Source organism: Mandrillus leucophaeus, unplaced genomic scaffold (genome assembly GCF_000951045.1).
Source record: "Mandrillus leucophaeus isolate KB7577 unplaced genomic scaffold, Mleu.le_1.0 Scaffold233, whole genome shotgun sequence".
NCBI classification, from domain to species: domain Eukaryota; kingdom Metazoa; phylum Chordata; class Mammalia; order Primates; family Cercopithecidae; genus Mandrillus; species Mandrillus leucophaeus.
In genome coordinates, this window is record NW_012102399.1 from 801233 (window position 1) to 819199 (window position 17967).

The following is a 17967-nucleotide window of genomic DNA, read 5'->3' on the forward strand; positions in this document are numbered from 1 at the left end:
TCCACTAGTTAGAGTCTACATTTGCCTTACTCATTTCAAAAGTCCACATGCAGTCTCATTTTACCAGTGATCTAGTTTGATAAGGACATTCATAAGTAACTGGATGATTCCTCAACATTGCAGATTTGAAAGGATTAAATAAAGTCAACAAAATTTTGTTATATCAACAATTTTGTTATATTATTTTGATAGAGTAACTTCTAAGTGGTTGTTATCCATATTGTCAAAATCTTAACATGAAAACAGTACTTAACATATATGCTAGCTGATAGACTTGTGAGTATTAGGGGGGCGGTATTTTTTTCCATAGACCCTAATGACACTTAGTGAAAATAGATTTTTATTATTTTTCATTTTTATTTAACATCTGCTACCTCTAGTAGGTGATAATCCCCGTGAGTTCAGAGACCATGACTGTTTTGTTCATCACTAGATAGCCAGAGCCTTTTAGTTCTAGTGTAGCAATAGAAACGTTTTATTAGCTGAATAAACCTAAGGTCACAGATAGGGTTCTGCAGAAGCTGGCACTGAAAGCGGTTTGAAGTACAAGAGATTTTTATGTATAACTCTCAGGGATGCATGCCTGTGAAGGGAAAGAGCAAAGAAGCAGGAATAGGCAGAAGAAATGGGAGTGCTCTAAAGCAGGCCTGAAAAAAGTTGGCCAACCCAGAGGGGAGCTCTGAGCTAGTGTCATCTGTCAGAATGTTTAAATTAGGCCAAAGTAAATAGGCCTTTTTACCTACACTTCTATCAGTCACTGGGTGTGGGCAGCTCTGGGAAGGTTGTGATCTCAAGCATGGCAGCTCTGTCGCGGAAGCGTATCCAGCAGCTGGAGGCAGTCCACTGACCACACTCCACAGCTGGGCACTATGTCCATCCTTACAGAAGGAGCTGGGTGGCATATCTTGGTGTGTACCACATCTAATACTGTCCATTTTTTCCTTTATAGTTTCCTTTTTTTTGTTTGTTTTTCTTGCATATAGTACACTTAACAAACAACACACTAATGCCAGGTAGTGTTCAGTTTATAAACAATAGATTTATGACTGACTGACACACCCAGGTGTCTCTTGAGTATCTCTGCCCCACTGCAGATACCAGACTTCCTGGCCAAGTTGCTATGTCAGCCCCCAGGAACTCTATTCAGTCTCTGCCTCTCTGGACACTGCCAGAAGAGTTGCTCTACCTCTGGTGCAACTGTTTCTACTCCCCAGGAGCCTCCAGGCTCAAGCTTTAGGAAAACTGGGTGGGATTTAGCAACATGATATGTTTCCATGTTAGCCTCAAGTAGGTAACCATCGGTTACAAATGTTCTTCCTTGGGAAAATAAAAACATTTACGCTTAACATTTTTGTTTTCTCTCCCATGCACTTGCTCTCAAATCAAGCTTGCTACTTTTGTATTTAAAGTACCCAAGCGACTTCAGTGATCATATCTAAATTACTCAGATATCAATCAGAGCTCACATAAGGTATGTCCTACTACTTTGCTCTCAGCTCCCCTGCTTTCAGTATTTAGTGACTGGATTTGGGACAAGTTTATTTAACTTCTTTAAGATTCAATTTGTTCACCTATGAAATGGACATTCAGTGATGTCTACCTCTTAGAATTCGTATGGGAATTAAATAAAGCATTCTCTCAAAAAATATCTGTTGAGCCCTTGCAAACATTCTTTTTCTGTACTCAGGGAATGCCTTCATGAATACCACAAAACCTCTGCTCTCATGGGGTTTACATTCTTAGAGGGATGATAAAGGTAATTTCAAATGTTAGCAGTACTCTGAAGAAAATAGGCCGAGAAATGGGGAGTGAAAGGGGTTGCTGTATTGAATTGTGTGCTTGTGGAATGCCTCTCTGAGGTGAAATTTAAAAAGAAATCTGAAGGAAACAGGGAGAAAGCCAAGCAGAAAAGGGATGCTAGGATAAGGAAATGGCTGGCGCCCAATCTCTGAGATGAGAGTCTGTTACCTCTTTTTGAGGAACCGCAAAAAATCCCAGTGAACCAGAAAGAGACTGGAAATGAGGTAGGCGAGGTGAGGTCATGCAAGCCAAGGGGACAATACCTGAATTTATTCCAGGTCTGAGGAGGCCAGAGGAAGATTTTAAGCAGAGATGTGACATGATCAGATTTACATTTTTAAGGGATCACTCTGGATAATTTGTGCAGAGGTATGAGTCAAAGCAAGAAAACAGGTCAAAGGCTATAGCTGATAGTCAACATGAGCCATGATTGTTACTCCCATTAACAGTATCACTGAAATGGTCTGCAATCTGAAATAAAGCTTGAAGAAACCTAAGTACATTTTAATAGATTCTATCACCAAAACTATACTTGTGGGAGTTTCTCAAGTCCCCAGTTAGAGGCTGCTTTATTTTGAGTATAATTCTAAACAATTTTCACCAACAGATTAAAAATAACAGACAAAAGAGAAGAGGAAAACTGGTAAAAGCAAGCATGGTTTACCATAACAAGCAATAATGAGCAACTTGATATCAAAAAACAAAAACTTAAAAAAGATTTTAATCTGGTATCATTTAGAGTAGGGACACACAGGCTCTGAGGACTAACCGTGAATGGTAATTGTGGTTTTAAAAAATGACCTTAGATCATCAACGAAATCTACCCTATATTCTGTATGATTTGGTTAAGACGGCAGAGAAATTAGTATTGCTCTGTTTGAGAAGCCTTCAAAATGGGTTGGCACTTAGAGGCAAAAGTTTGATTTATTTGAAACATTCAATTTTAGCAAAAACATTCAGTAAGTGTTACTGTTTAAGACAAGATATTTTCAGCAAGAAAGCAGTTCTAAACATGCTTTTTAGCCAAACCAATTGGCCATGTTGTCTAAAGAACTGATGACCCGTGGTCCTCTGCAGCTAGAACTACTATGCAGTGTACATTTATACTCATCACGACAAATAAGTTAGCAAATATTTTTCTTTGGTAGAAAAGTAATTTCAGTCTGGGCATGGTGGCTCACACCTGCAATCCCAGCACTTTGGGAGGCCAAGGCAGGTGGGTCACTTCAGACCAGGAGTTGAAGACCAGCTTGGCCAACATGGCAAAACCCCATCTCTACGAAAAAAAAAAAAAAGAAAAAAAAGCCGAGTTTGGTGATGCATGCCTGTACTCCCAGCTACTCAGAAGGCTGAGGCAGGAGAATCACGTAAACACGGGAGGTGGAAGCTGCAGTGAGCCGAGATGCCACTACACTCCAGCCTGGGTAACAGACTGAGACTCTGTCAAAAAAAAAAAATTCAACTTTTACTTCATGTTTAGGGGGTACCATGTGCAGATTTGTTACGTGCATATATTGCATGATGCTAAGGTTTGGAATACAGTGGATCCTGTCACCCAGGGAACGGAGTATAGTACCCAATAGGTTTTTTCCCATCTCGCACCCTCTTTGTGCCTCCCCACCTAGTAGTCGCCAGTGTCTATTATTGCCATCTTTATGTCTGTGAATACCCATTGTTTAGCTCCCACTTATAAGTGAGAACATGTGGCATTTGGTTTTTTGTTTCTGCACTAACTCACTTAGGATAACGGCCTTCAGCTGCATCCATGTTGCTGCAAATAACATGATTTTGTTCCTTTTTATGGCTGCATTGTGTCCCATGGTGTATATGTGCCACATTTTCTTTATCCAGTCCACTGTTGCTGGGCACCTAAGTTGATTTCATGTCTCTGCTATTGTGAATAATGCTGCAGTGAACATGGGAGTGCATGTGTCTTTTTGTAGAATGGCTTATTTTCTTTTGCATATATACCCACTAATGAGATTGCTTAGTCAAATGGGAGTTCTGTTTTAAGTTCTTTGAGAAATCTCCAAACTGCTTTCCACAGGGTCTGAACTAACGTACATTTCCATCAACAATGTATGATAAGCATTCCCATTTCTCCACAGCCTTGCCAGCACCTGTTGTTTTTTGACTTTTTAGTAGTAGCCATTCAGACTGGTGTGAGATGATATCTCGTTGTGGTTTTGATTTGCATTTCTGTGATTCGTGATTTGGAATATTTTTTCGTATGTTCATTGGCTGCTTGTGTAGTTTCTTTTGAGAAGTATCTGTTTATATATTTTTTCCATTTGTAATGGGTTTTTTAACATTTTTTTACATGTTTTTTACATGTTGATTTATTTAAGTTCATAGATTCTGGATATTAGACCTTTGTTGGATGCATAGTTTACAAATATCTTCTCCCATTCTGTAGATTTTCTGCGTACTCTGTTAATAGTTCTTTTGTTGTGCAGAAGCTCTTCGGTTTAATTAGGTCCCACTTGTCAATTTTTGTTTTTGTTGCAATTGCTTTTGTGGACTTAGTGATAAATTCTTGCCCAAAGCTGATATCCAGTATGGTGTTTCCTAGGTTTTCTTATAGGATTCTTAAGAGTTTGAGGTCTTACATTTAAATCTTTAATCCATATTGAGTTAATTTTTGTATATGGTGAAAGGTAGAGGTTCAGTTTCATTTTTCCGCACATGGCTAGACAGCTTTCTCAGCACCATTTATTGAATAGGAAGTCCTTTCCCCATTGTTTATTGTTGCCAACTTTGTCAAAGAATTGGTGTGGGTGTGTGACTTTACTTTTTGGCTATCTGTTCTGTTCCATTGGTCTATGTGTCCGTTTTTGTACCAGTACCATGTTCTTTTGGTTACCATCACCTTATAATGTAGTTCGACGTCAAGTAATGTGATGCCTCCAGCTTTGTTGATTTTGCTGAGAATTGCTTTGGCTATTTGGGCTCTTTTGTTGTTGTTGTTCCCTATGAACTTTAGAATACCTTTTTCTAGTTCTATTAAAAAATGACATTGGTAGCTCAATAGGAGTAGTATTGAATCTATAGATTGCTTTGGGCAGTATGACCTTTTTAGCAATATTGATTCTTTTTATCCAGGAGCATGGAATGTGTTTTCATTTATTTGTATCACCAGTGATTTCTTTCAGCAGTGTTTTGCAGTTCTTGTAGAGCTCTTTCAGCTCCTTGGTTAGATATATTCCTAGGTTTTTTATTCTTATTTTTATTTTTGCATCTATTATAAATGGGATTGTAGTCTTGATTTGGTGCTCAGCTTGAATGTTATGGTGTATAGAAATACTGCTGATTTTTGCACATCGATTTTGTATACCGAAACTTTGCTGAAGTCTGTTGTCAGTTCCAGGAACCTTTTGGCAGAGACTTTAGGGTTTTCTCGTTGTAGAATTGTATCATCAGCAAAGAGATAATAGTTTCACTCTTCTTTTCCTATTTAGATGTCTTTTCTTTCTCTTGCCTGATTGCTCTGGCAAGGACTTCCAATACTGTATTGAACAGGAGTGGTGAGAATAGGCATCCTTGACTTGTTCCAGTTCTCAGGGGAATGCTTCCAGGTTTTGCCTATTCAGTATGATGTTGAATATGGTTTTGTCATAGTGGCTCTCACTGTTTTGAGGTATTTTCCTTCGATGCCTAGTTTCTTGAGGATTTTTATAATGAAAGGATGTCTAATTTTACCAAAAGCTTTTTCTGTGTCTATTGAGTTAGTCATATGGTTTTTATTTTTAATTCTGTTTAGGTGGTGAATCACATTTACTGATTTGCATAGGTTTAAAAACCTTGCATCTCAAGAATGAAGCCTACTTGATTATCATGAATTAACTTTTGATATGCTTCTGTATTTAGTTTGCTAGTAATTTTGTTGGGGATTTTTGCATCTATGTTCATCAGGGATATTGGCCTATAGTTTGTTGTTGTTGTTATTATATCTTTGCTAAGTTTCGGAATCAGGTGGAGGCTGACTTCATAGAATGAGTTGAGGAGGAGTGCCTCTTCCTCAGTTTTTTGGAATACTTTCAGTAGGAATGGTACCAGCTCATCTTTATACATCTGGTAGAATTCAGCTGTAAATCTGTCTGGTCAAAGGGTTTTTTTGGTTGGTAGGGTTTTTTTTTTATTATTATTATTACTCATTCAGTTTCGGAACTGATATTGGTCTGCTCACAGCTTCAGTTTCTTCCTTATTCAATCTTGGGAGACTGCATGTTTCCAGGAATTTAACCCTTTTCTCTAGATTTTGTAGTTTGTGTGCAGTTTTTCATAGTAGTCTCTGAGGATCTTTTGTATTTGTGTAGGATGGGTTGTAATGTCCCTTTGTCATTTCTGGTTATACTTATTTGGATCTTTCTCAGAGAGAGAGAGAGGCAGGCTGTTAATCTAGCTAGCAGCCTATCAATCTTGTTTATCCTTTCAGATATCTAACTTTTGGTTTCATTGATTCCTTGTATGGATTTTTGAGTCTCAGTTTCATTTTCACTTTAATTTTAGTTATTTCTTTTCTTCTGCTAGCTTTGGGGTTAATTCGTTCTTGTTTTTCTAGTTCCTCTAGTTTTGATGTTAGATTGTTAATCTGAGATTTTTCTAACTTTTTAAGGTAGACATTTAACACTATAAACTTTCCTCTTAACTCGACTTTTGCAGCATCCCAAATATTTTGGCATGATACGTCTCTGTTTTCATTTATTTCAATGAAGTTTTTTATTTCTGTCTTAATTTTGTTGTTTATCCAAAAGTTATTCAGAAGCAAGTTGTTTAATTTCCAAGTTGTTTAATTTAATTGTGTGGTTTTGAGAGATCATTTTGGTATTGAGTTCTCTTTTTAGTCAACTGTGGTCCAAGAGTGTGATTGGTGGTATTATATTGTTTTTTTTTTAAATTTATTCAGACTTGCTTTATGGCTGCACATATGGTCAATCTTGGAGTGTGTTCTGTCACAGATAACAAAGAATGTATATCTGTAGTTGATAGGTGGCGTATTCTGTAGATGTCTATGAGGTTCTATTGGTTATTTAAGTCCAGAATTTCTTTGTTAGTTTTCTTCCTCAATGATCTGATGCTGTCAGTGGGGTGTTAAAAATTTCTCACTATTATTGGGTGGCTGTTTGCATCTTTATATAAGTCTAGAAATACTTGATTTATGAATCAGGTCGCTCCAATGGTGGGTTTGTGTATATTTAGGATAGTTAAGTTTTCTTGTTGAATTGAACCCTTTATCACTATGTAATGACCTCCTTTGTCTTTTTTTACTATTGTTTGTTTAAAGTCTGTTTTATCTGATATAAGAATAGCAACCCCTGGTCTTTTTTCTCTTCTACTTATATGATAGATCTTCTCTAACCCTTGACTTTGAGCCTATGGGTATTGTTATATGTGAGATGGATCTCTTGAAGACGAAGGATGGATGTTTTTTTTTCTATCCAGCTTGCCACTCTGTGCCATTTAAGTAGGGTGTTTAGACCATTTACATTTAAGGTTAATATCTGTATGTGAGGTTTTGATCCTATCATGCTTTGAATTTTTTATCTGTCATTACTGAGTTTCCATTTTGGTTAGGGACCATTGCTGGAGAGAGAATGTTGGTGATGTCACTGCATTTGGATTTTTTTTTATGGTGCCAGAATTCTTTTGCTGGTTCCTTCTCATCTGGAGACATTGGTGTTTCTAATTTTTGTAGTTATTTGTGTGGGGGTAGGATTTTTTCTTTTTCTTTCTTGCCCTATAATTTTTTTTTTCCCCACTTTCCCTTTCCCGCTCTCCCTAAGTGGTATCACTGTAGAGAATACTGTGTAGGATCTTCTGGCTTTACTTCTATTGCCCTAATAGGCACTTCTGTTGTCAGGTTTTATATTGGGCTGTGCAGTTCAACCTAAGAGCCAGTGGATAGTGCTCATGGGTAAGAGCCAGTTTGGGCCAACACAGCTGGATATATACTTGATCATCGTGTACTGGAGAAGCTCTGTTGCCTCAGGCAATGGGCTTATTCACAGAGTACACAGGTATCTGAGTTCCCTCCTTAGCCCCAATGGGGTGGGGGCCAAGATGGGCAGGGCTGGACTAGACAGGTCTGCCTGCAGGCCCCTTGATGGCATGCACATGCAGAAGTGCCAAGGGAGAATCCATTGAGGAGTCACCAAGTGCCCAGAGTCATGCCTAGGCATGGAGCTGAGAAAGTTTCCCAGCTCCAGGTTCTCTGCACAGGGCATAGGGGCAGCCTAAACTCCCTGTCCATGAGAGTGGGTGCTCCACATGCCTGGAGATCTGCCTGGGTAGGGAGCAGAGAGGGCCTCACTGTACCAGAATCTCTGCCCAGGAGGAGTGGGCCAGCTCAGGCTGCTGGTCCAGGTGAGCAGATACTCCAAATGCCTGGGGATCTGCCTATATGTGGAGCAGAGAGGGCCCCACTGTATCATGATCTTTGCCTAGAAAGCATGAGGCAGTTTAAGCTGCTGAACCAGGGGAGCATGTGCTCCTAATCTCTGGAGATCTGCCTGTATATTAACATGGCCCCCACCACTACCCCCGACACCATGATCTATGCATTGGAAGGGTGGGACAGCTCAGGCTGTTGATTCAGGCAAGGGAGTGCTCTGAATAGCTGGAGATCTGCCTGGAGATGGAGCAGAAAGGGCCCTATTCCACCATAATCTACATCCATGAAGGATGGGGTAGCCAAGCTACTGGTCCAGGCAAGTAGGTGCTCCAGATGCCTAGATTTTTGCCTGGGGGTAGAGTGGAACAGGACCCACTGCACCACAATCTCAGGGGAGCAGGGAGGGACGCCCAGTGGTAACACAGGCAGACTAGTTCCAGGTTGCCAAGCTGGCCCTGGCTGCAAGTCTTGTCATCCAGGAGAAACTGCAGCTGTACCAGATCTCCTCCCACCTCAGGCCTGCAACAGGGGAGAGCACAATTCCAGTACCTACTGCTGAGGCACTTTCCACAATTCTGGCTGTGGAATCCCTACTCTGCTCCAGAGCAAGTGCTCCAGTCTCTGGCCTGATACTACAATGTGTGCGTGGCTGTGCTGCTAGGTCACCAAAGAATGACTGAGACTTTGTATGCACCCTGATCAAAAATGGCATTCTGCTCTCAGTCCTGGGTGTGGGAAAATGCCTGCAGCTTTTCCCAGTGTCTTTTCCTCACAAAGTCTCCAAGCCTCTCCCCAAATTAGCTCTTGGCTTTGGGAGAAACAAAGTGCTCTCCCTTGGCCTGGGTTTCTTGAATCTGCAGTGGAAAGGTGAGTTTCAGAGGGAGGCCCTCTGCCTCTTTCACATACTGAGGGTCACTCATTTTTATCAGCTGGACACTGATAGAATCTGGGGTGTCCTTCACAATTTTGATGGATTCCTATTTTCCTTTTTGAATTAAAGCTCACAGATTTGGTCTTTATGCACTGTCCTGCTATTTCCAGGTGGCTGAGATGTATTAAAAGTCTCTAATCCCCCATCTTGAGGGGAGCAAAATCAACTTTTTTTGTATCTATTTCTTTTATCTTTCAAAGAGTATGTAAATCATGAAACAAGACAGAATATGAGAATATGCCTTCATGTTTCCAGGTGGTCTCTTATTTCCCCTTTTTTCCAAAAAAAAAAAAAACTTATGGTTTTAAAATGTTGGGAAAAAATAAAGTAAGCACCATTTTGTATAATGTCTTTTACCTAATCCTGAATTGAGTTGTTATTCTGGAAACTATAAAAAGTCAAACAAGGTTGAGAGAAGTCACTCTTGAGGCCAGGAGATCCCTAAGTGTAGTATTCTGTAGGTAGTTCACTTCCCTTCCCATTAGCAGCAGAATAATATATTCTCATTAACAGGTTCAACTTATGTCTATGCTGAAACCTCAGAACCAATAAATTGTATATCTACTTAGTTAAGTAAAACTGATTTTCAAAATCAGGTGGATGTAGACATGTTTATATTTATTTACTTCAAGAGATCTATCTGAAGGAAATGGTAATGTTTAGTGCCAAACTATTCATAATACAGAAAGATGTGAAACAACATAAATGCTCAACAATAGGGAAATAAATAAAAGAGTGTAGCAATGTAGTTGACTAAAGTAATGCAATATAAATACAACAGGAAAGAATTTCATGCAGAAATATTTATGAATATTTTTAATTACATGAGAAAGTCCTCATAATGTAATACTAAATTAAATAAATAGGATACCAAATTAAGTACAATATGAGCTCACCAATGAGATAAATAGGCACATAATATGTCTTTCAACAAATACCTCTCGGTAATCAAATTTTGATTTTCTTCTTTATGTTTTTCTGTATTTCCCAAATTTTCTACAATGAGCATATAATTATTTTTAATAAGACCCAAACAGGTTATTTCTTTAAAATCTCATGGCCAGTTTTCAGTTAATCCAAAGATAAACCATCTTCACAACTCGTAAACAAGTCTTTTGATGTGAGATAATTTAGGAGGTAAAAGATTCTAAATTACTATAGTACCTATTTTTGCATTAAATAAAGCCTGCCTTTATAGCCAATCACAACTGTAGAAACTGAATTATCTCATATGTCTTAAATTACATATTAAATATCTGACTCCATATAATATGTGCATTTTAATCACTTAGAAGTATGTAGGCAAAAAGGAATAAAAGTTCCTACTTCCTTTTCCAAAATATTTGTACAGTGTTTCTAAATAAAAAATTTAAAAAAATGTATTTTAGTTACTTTAAAATTCTAGAGCTAATACACCAGATCTGAACAAGTGACATGAGTATTGAATATTGTCAACTGCCTAAACTTGTAAAGTCACTATTTCCACAACTAAGAATCTAAGATACAGGGTCTGACCTAGGATTTTGTGTTTCTTCCAGATATCAACACAAAGATGTTGACATTTCTGAGTATTGTTATGGTTTGGCTGCCAATAAGAGACAATGCAAACTTGAATCTCCACTGAGACCTAATATAAATAGTCACAGTTGGCCAGGCGCGGTGGCTCATGCCTGTAATCCCAGCACTCTGGGAGGCCGAGGTAGGTGGATCACCTGAGGTCAGGAGTTCAAGACCAGCCTGGCCAACATGGCAAAACCCCATCTCTACTAAAAATGCAAAAATTAGCTGGGCCCTCGTGGTGCACACCTTTATTCCCAGCTACTTGGGAGGCTGAGGCAGGAAAAACGCTTGAACTTGGGAGGCAGAGGTTGCAGTGAGCCAATATCGCACCAGTGCACTCCAGCCTTGGCGACAGAGCAAGACTGTCTCAAGAAAATATATAAAGTAAATAGTCACAATTCTGAATTATTGGAACTTAAGTCTTTACTGTTCTTGAGGTTTTCAGAATGGTTCCTTGGTAAATATATCTCACCATGCACTCAGAAAATATCATCCTCTCCTGACAGCCTCTATTTTAAATCCACACCAATTTGTAAGAGTGCCTTTCTAGTCACCAGAAATAATAAAATACTTCAGTTCTTTTTCACTAAATGAAATTATAATTACTTGCTTTAAAAATAGTTAGTTCTAGACTAAATATAAAGGGCAAAAAAAAAAAAAATTAAGAGCAAGGATCCTCATCCAATATTGTGAGCATTATTTCTTAGTTTTCCTTCTCAGACCTAGTGGAATTTTTCTCAGTTTCAACTTGATGACTCTCTCAAACAGGAAAATAACCTTTGAGCTCAGTAAGGACAGAGACTGTATCTTTCTCATTTTTGTGGCACTACAGCCAAAAACTGACTGGCACAATATAGATGCTCTGTAAATGTCTGTAGAAACCAAGACAGTTTGGAGTTTGATCATCAAGCCCTTCACAAGGATTGAGCAGAGTAGCTGATGGTATTAGTGTAGGGAGAATTCTATATGCATGTCTATGATGTTGTAGAAAGGCCACACCTCAGGTTTGTAGTGTATCTTAAGATTGCCATTTTTAATTAAAAATATCCTGTAGCATTCTTGCTTTGAGAAAAAAACAGTTGGAATTCAAGAGCCCAATAAGAGAATTAATAACTTTGCTTTGAAAGTACATGCAATTTCAGAGCTGTCAATTTTAACTATGTCTCTTTAAATACTTTTTTCTTCTAGAATCCAACTGGGTAGATGAAGTTTTTTTTTGTTTTGTTTTGTTTTGTTTTGTTTTTTTAATTCCATTATAGAAGTAATAGCCCTGTTTTGGTGTTTTGTAAGCAAGTAATATTCTGCTGGTGACTGTCTTCACAGTAATGCATTGCTGTGAATTCTGAATTCTATTATTTTACATCTATAGCAGCATAAAGTGTATTTTTTATAAACAGCAAACTTCACCTCATAAAAATTCATTACATAAGGGCATAAGCAAGTGCTTTTCCTTCTAGTCATTGGCAGTAAGTGATTCATCAGTTTTTCACAGAAAACCAATTTCATTGCAGATGTTCTGTAATTTCCAGTACTCCTGAATTGTGGAGCCATATCACACAATCCCAATGCAAAGAACATAAGGACTTTTTTAAAGGTCGGTGCTTAGTCTCTGTAATACGATTGAATATGACTTGCTGTCTCATCTGTTTTATTTTTTAAAAATTAAGAAATCAGACTCCTTTGCTTTCCTATATATGTTGATTCCACACATGGATGGATAACTGGTAGCAAATTCAAAACCAACAGATTTCTTCATATTTGAAACAATGACATTCAGTCTTTTCCCTTGAATCAAAGTGAGACTATTAAGAGAAACAAAGATTTTCCCAAACCTAAATCCTTTTTCTTCAATCGTGCTTATTTTCACTCTTTTTTTACCCCAGGGTAAGGAAGTCAGGCAGAGGGCTGGGGGAAATTCAGAAGTGTCCATCTATCAATTAATGGAGCTCCTGAGAATTTTCCTCAGGTAGATTTCCTCCACTGATAACTTGAGTGTGGTTTTGTCTAGCATTTCAAGGTTGAGAAGTTGAAGATGGGTATTCAGTATAAAATATGGAAATAAGAGTGGGGGAAAGCCTGCAGACTCAGTGATGGTCTAAGGCCATATATGATAAAAGAAAATTTCTCAGAAGTACAAAAGATTTCTCTCAGAAGATTAAATACCTCCTAAAAGGCTTATGAAATTAAAGTCCAATTTTTTTAAGAACATCATCCTTGGATTGAAAGGTTGAATCAAAAGCATGATAATTAAATTTACTTATAATACAAAGTTATGAGCTATTGCAAGGGTGAAGTGATAGATTTTCAAGATCGCCAATTTGGTTCTGAAGCTGGTCCTCATTTCCTCCTCTGCCTTCTATTGCAGCTCTAGTTACCCACATATTTCCTTTAATGTGTTAAATAAGTAATGCCCATGGACTTGGTCTCTGCAGGGTCACTCTTAGGCAGAGGTCTCCACATGTGTTTTAAAGGTATAAATATCTGCCCTTAGCTCTGCCATGGTTCCTGGAATTTAATCATCAATTGAAAGTAGTATGTCTATAAGGGCAGAGCATTATCTAAAATGTAAATTCCATGCAATTTGCTGCCGCCTTTTGTGGATTTCCTGCTAGAACCAGTCAGAGATTAGAGGCAGCTGGAGTGGGAGAAAGGTGGCTCGTATACATACATTTATAACCTATAGAACCACCAATCAAAATCTATTCTCTTTCCTCATCTCCTTAACCACTAATTTTTTTTAAACATTACCTCTTTTTACTTACTATCCTCTAAATTCATGTTCATTTTATTTTTATTTTATTTTATTTTTTTAGAGGCAGGGGTCTTGTCATGCTTCACAGGCTGGTCTTGAATTCCTGGCCATAAGCAATCCGCCTCGGCCTCCCGAAGTGCTGGGACTATAGATGTGAGCCACCGTATCTGGCCCTCTAAGTTCATTGTAAACTGGCTTCTCGTTTATACAAACTAAAACTTAAAGCCACATGAATGATTAAGCCTAGCCTCTCGCCTCATTCAGCCAAATGATTATTGAACATGTTTTTCAATATGTTTTTTCAGTATGTTGGGCATTAAGAATCCAAAGATAAATAGGAGATTAGAGTCTACCAAAGGAGAAGGCAATGGGAGTAAATAGACAAAGTGCTTGGAGAGCATTGAGAAATGAGTGATTTATTTCATCAGAGACCTGTAGAGGCCTTCCGGGGACAATGACGTTTCAGTTTAGTCTTTAGGTATATAGGATATCTTCACGTAAAGAAATTTAAAAAGGACATCAAAATGGGATATACACACATATACACACACGTCACCCACAGACATATATACGTATGTTTTTATGGATATGTGTGTGTATACACAGAACCGTTAGATGTCCTCATATCTAAAAACAATAACATTCAAGAATATCTTAAGAGTATGTAAGTTATTGAGACTTAACACATGAGCCCCTAACAGCCAAGTTAAGATGAGTAGTCATTCAACAATCATCAAGGACTCACATTCTGCCAGACACTGTACTAGGTAAGCATCAAGGACACAAAGACAGTAAATACAGGACATGTTTTCTGCCCTTAAGAAACTCACAGTTTTCCTGAAAACTAGTTAATCACTATGGAAAACAGAGTCCAGTGAGAACAGGATTTTATGCAAGATCAAGGTGAAGATGGAGTCATAACATAAGACATCCTTTAGGAAAGAAAGCACAGACTGGTAATCCCAAATTGAGATTTTTCCAGGGCCACTAGGGAAGGCTAAGGATGCCTTGGAAGACAAAGGGAAGCAAAACTAGAGAAAGGGCTGTTGAAAGAGGACAGACCAAGTAGCAAACAAACTTTGGCTGAAATGAACCAAAAATTCATCATTCTACCAGATGGCGGTACCCTTTTAGAACTTTTTACTCTGTGAGATGTGTTATAAGACACTCTTTACAAAAGAGACAACTAAGTAATTTCCCCAAGGTTACACAGCAAGGGTGAGAACTGAGGTCTTTCTGATGCAAAATCTACCTTCTTTCTACAACGCCCAGTCGCCAGAGGCTCATTGTTTAACTGGCTTGTCCATACCCTCTGCAATACACTGATCTCAACAAAAATCAGAAATGTGTCAAATTAAAAAAAAGGTCACGCAGATGGAACTACCACTAAAAGTAGGGGCGATATGAGAATAGAAACCAACTAGAATGTCCTGAGTAGGTAAAATTGAGATAGGAGAGATACAGTATATTCTTGAGATACTTGGATACATGAGAGGAAAAGCTCACGTCAAGACTTTCTTTGACTCAAGAAAGGGAGGATAATGATTCAGAAAGGAAAGAGTTACTGTTTTCTCAGAACTCAACATTGTGCCTCATCCATGGTTGTACTCAATAATTGTTGAATGACGAGAAGAATGAATGTCAAGGGAAAGGGAAAACACTAGAGATGCTGATTTTAACTTACATATTGGCAAAGCTATTTTCTGGTGGTGATGTTTGTAATAAAAATACCAAGTATTATTGGGAGTATAGAGAAGTTAGCATCTTCTTAAACTACTGTACCAGTATAAATTTTTTTTGGAGAGCAGATTGGTTATATGCATCAGCAGCTTTAGAAAATGCCTCCTTTTTCACAAGAAATTATAGTTCTATAATTTAATACTGCTAATAGAAGGATTTATTTACCAGGATGTGCATCACTATTTACTATGGCAAAAATTGCCAACAACCAAAAATCTCCCAAAGGAGATACATTACATAAACCATGCTGTAAAAGAATATTTAATAATACTGTAGTATTTTATCTATTATTTAGTAAAAAGTAAAAGTTGGTTATAAACAAAATGTACGATATCAACCTGTTGCAAGCAACAAAATGAGAAAATTATTTTCAAATTATATAAAAAGTAGAGTTAATGTACTTAATTCCCACCTATCTACCAAAAAATAATGAGCACAAATACAAGAAAAAACAATCCTCAGAAAAAAAGAAATGAAAATGGCTAATGGACTTATAAAAATATGTTCTATTTGGCCAGCAATGAAAGAAATGGTGATTAGAATCAAATTAGAATAACAATGTACTACTATATGAATATGAATATTTATTATTGTTGAAAGCCCAGTAATGATATATTTGGGGAAAGCAGGTTTCCAGAATGAATGAAGAGCCTTAAACAACCATAGCTTTTGACCCAAGATTTCTACTTCTCAGAATCTGTCACAGTAAAGCCTTCAGAAATGGGGACAATGAATTATGCAAAACATGTATATTACAAAGTGATATGCACTCCTATGGTTTACATATGTATATGTTGAGGAATTTATGGAATAAATCCTAGGAAAGCTTACATTGAGTCACTTGAGGTGTTTTGACTGAGACTGAAAATTAAGGAAGATAACGTCTGCATGTTGACATACAATACTTTCAATTGGTAACAATGATAATATCCTAAATTCAATTATGGTTGATATATCATAAAGGTGTACATTTCTAGTCAATTAAAAAATGCTACTTGAATCAAATTTTTTTTTTTAGTTAGCTTGTTAGATCAAGCCAACAAGGAAATAAAAAACAATGAAGAAAAGGGTATTGTGTTTGCTGTTACTGCTGTTGCTGCTACAGTTTTTATCTTAAATGCCTGTCACATGGTAACATTCTCTAAATGAATATTGATGAATAGACTTCCTACAAATTAAATGTGAGTCCTTCTTTTTAAATAGTAAGGTGTTTGAGTTTAACTGAGTTCACTGTACCACCGATTTTTCCAGTGTTTATTTTCCTCTATTTCTTACAATTCTGATTAAACTGCTATCACCAGAAATAGGTATTTGTATACATAATTGCTAGACCCAATGTTCTACTTGGCTAAAAACACCAACTCTAAGATACTCTGATCTGTCAGAAACTGTTTCTAATCTTCAGTGAGGCCTATGGTTTGGAAGGCAGAGTGTGTTCCAAGATGCTCAGCAACCTCTTGAACCAGGAAACAGGATCTTTATCTTCCTGACCTTCTATTTATCTTTTGAAAAGACAGAAGCAATAACATTAGCTGTGTAACTAACCTGCTAGCTCAGGTTCCTCTTTGTCCTTCTTAGTGGGCTCTTTCCATTTTTCTGTTTTCTTTCAGCATTCTCTACTGCTGAAGTATTTGGTGGGGGGGAAAAAAAACTTTTCTATTAACTTACATTTTTTATGGAAAAAAAGTTTATTTTCTTTAAATTAGTTGGTCAAGTTAATATTCAGTGAAAACAAGGTATTTGATGTTTATTATTCTTACTTTCTTGTTTCAGTGAAATATAGATACTTTATACTTGTACACTTATTAACAAAGTCAGGTCCTGACTGAAGACCTCCGTTTTGAAATAAAAATGATGTCCTAGCTCTAAAGTACGTCCAGTCAAAGCTATTGAGTTTGAAGCACAGAACAACACTAGTGATCTCATTATGTATGTTAGAAAATATGGGGAATGCAGGCACATAATCTAGCCAAAGACTAATCAGGATTTCATCCACAACTCTTCATACTAAAATAATCTATCAAGTAGGATTTTTAGGCTAAAGCTATATAAAATCACAGTCAACTGTAGTAAATATTATACTGATATGCAAATATAAAAAATTAAGTTTCCCAAGGTTCTTCTATTTTTTTCCTGAATCTTTGTAGTTGAGGAATTATTCCTTTTACAAAAACCAAATGTTCTTCCTCTTCCATTGCATAGTAGGCTCTTATCTGTGATCACAGATTTACTGGCCACAGTGCTTATTTGGTAAGTAATCATAAAATCACAGGCTTGGAAGTACTTTTTTAAAGAATACCTCTACAAAACCTTTATCAATTGGGTATTCAGACTCCATTTTATTACTTTCAGTAACTGAATTCACAGTCTCCCAAGAAAAAATCAGTCATGCTTTTGAGATGTTTTATTTACTTAAAGTGTTTACCTGTCATTTAAAAATAGTTGTCTACTGGTTGTAATTCTGTCTTGTAAAGCCATTAGAAAAAGTAGAATATTCCTTCCTCAAGAGAGTTCTTTATATATTGAAGTAAAACACAGTATGATTCTCTTCATTTACTCACGTCCAGTCAGTCACCCCTAGCACCAACCATACACCCATGCTGCAATGGAAGTTGGGTCAAGAAGTAGCATGGGAGCTGAAATTCAGGCTACACTCTATGTGCTAAGTGTTGGACCCCAACACTGGGACTGTATCCACCCATAGAAGATGTCTTTTTATAATTTTCATGAAAGTACTTCCATTTGGTCCTCTTGTCATGCTTTTTATCTATATGATTTAGTTTATCTCAAGAA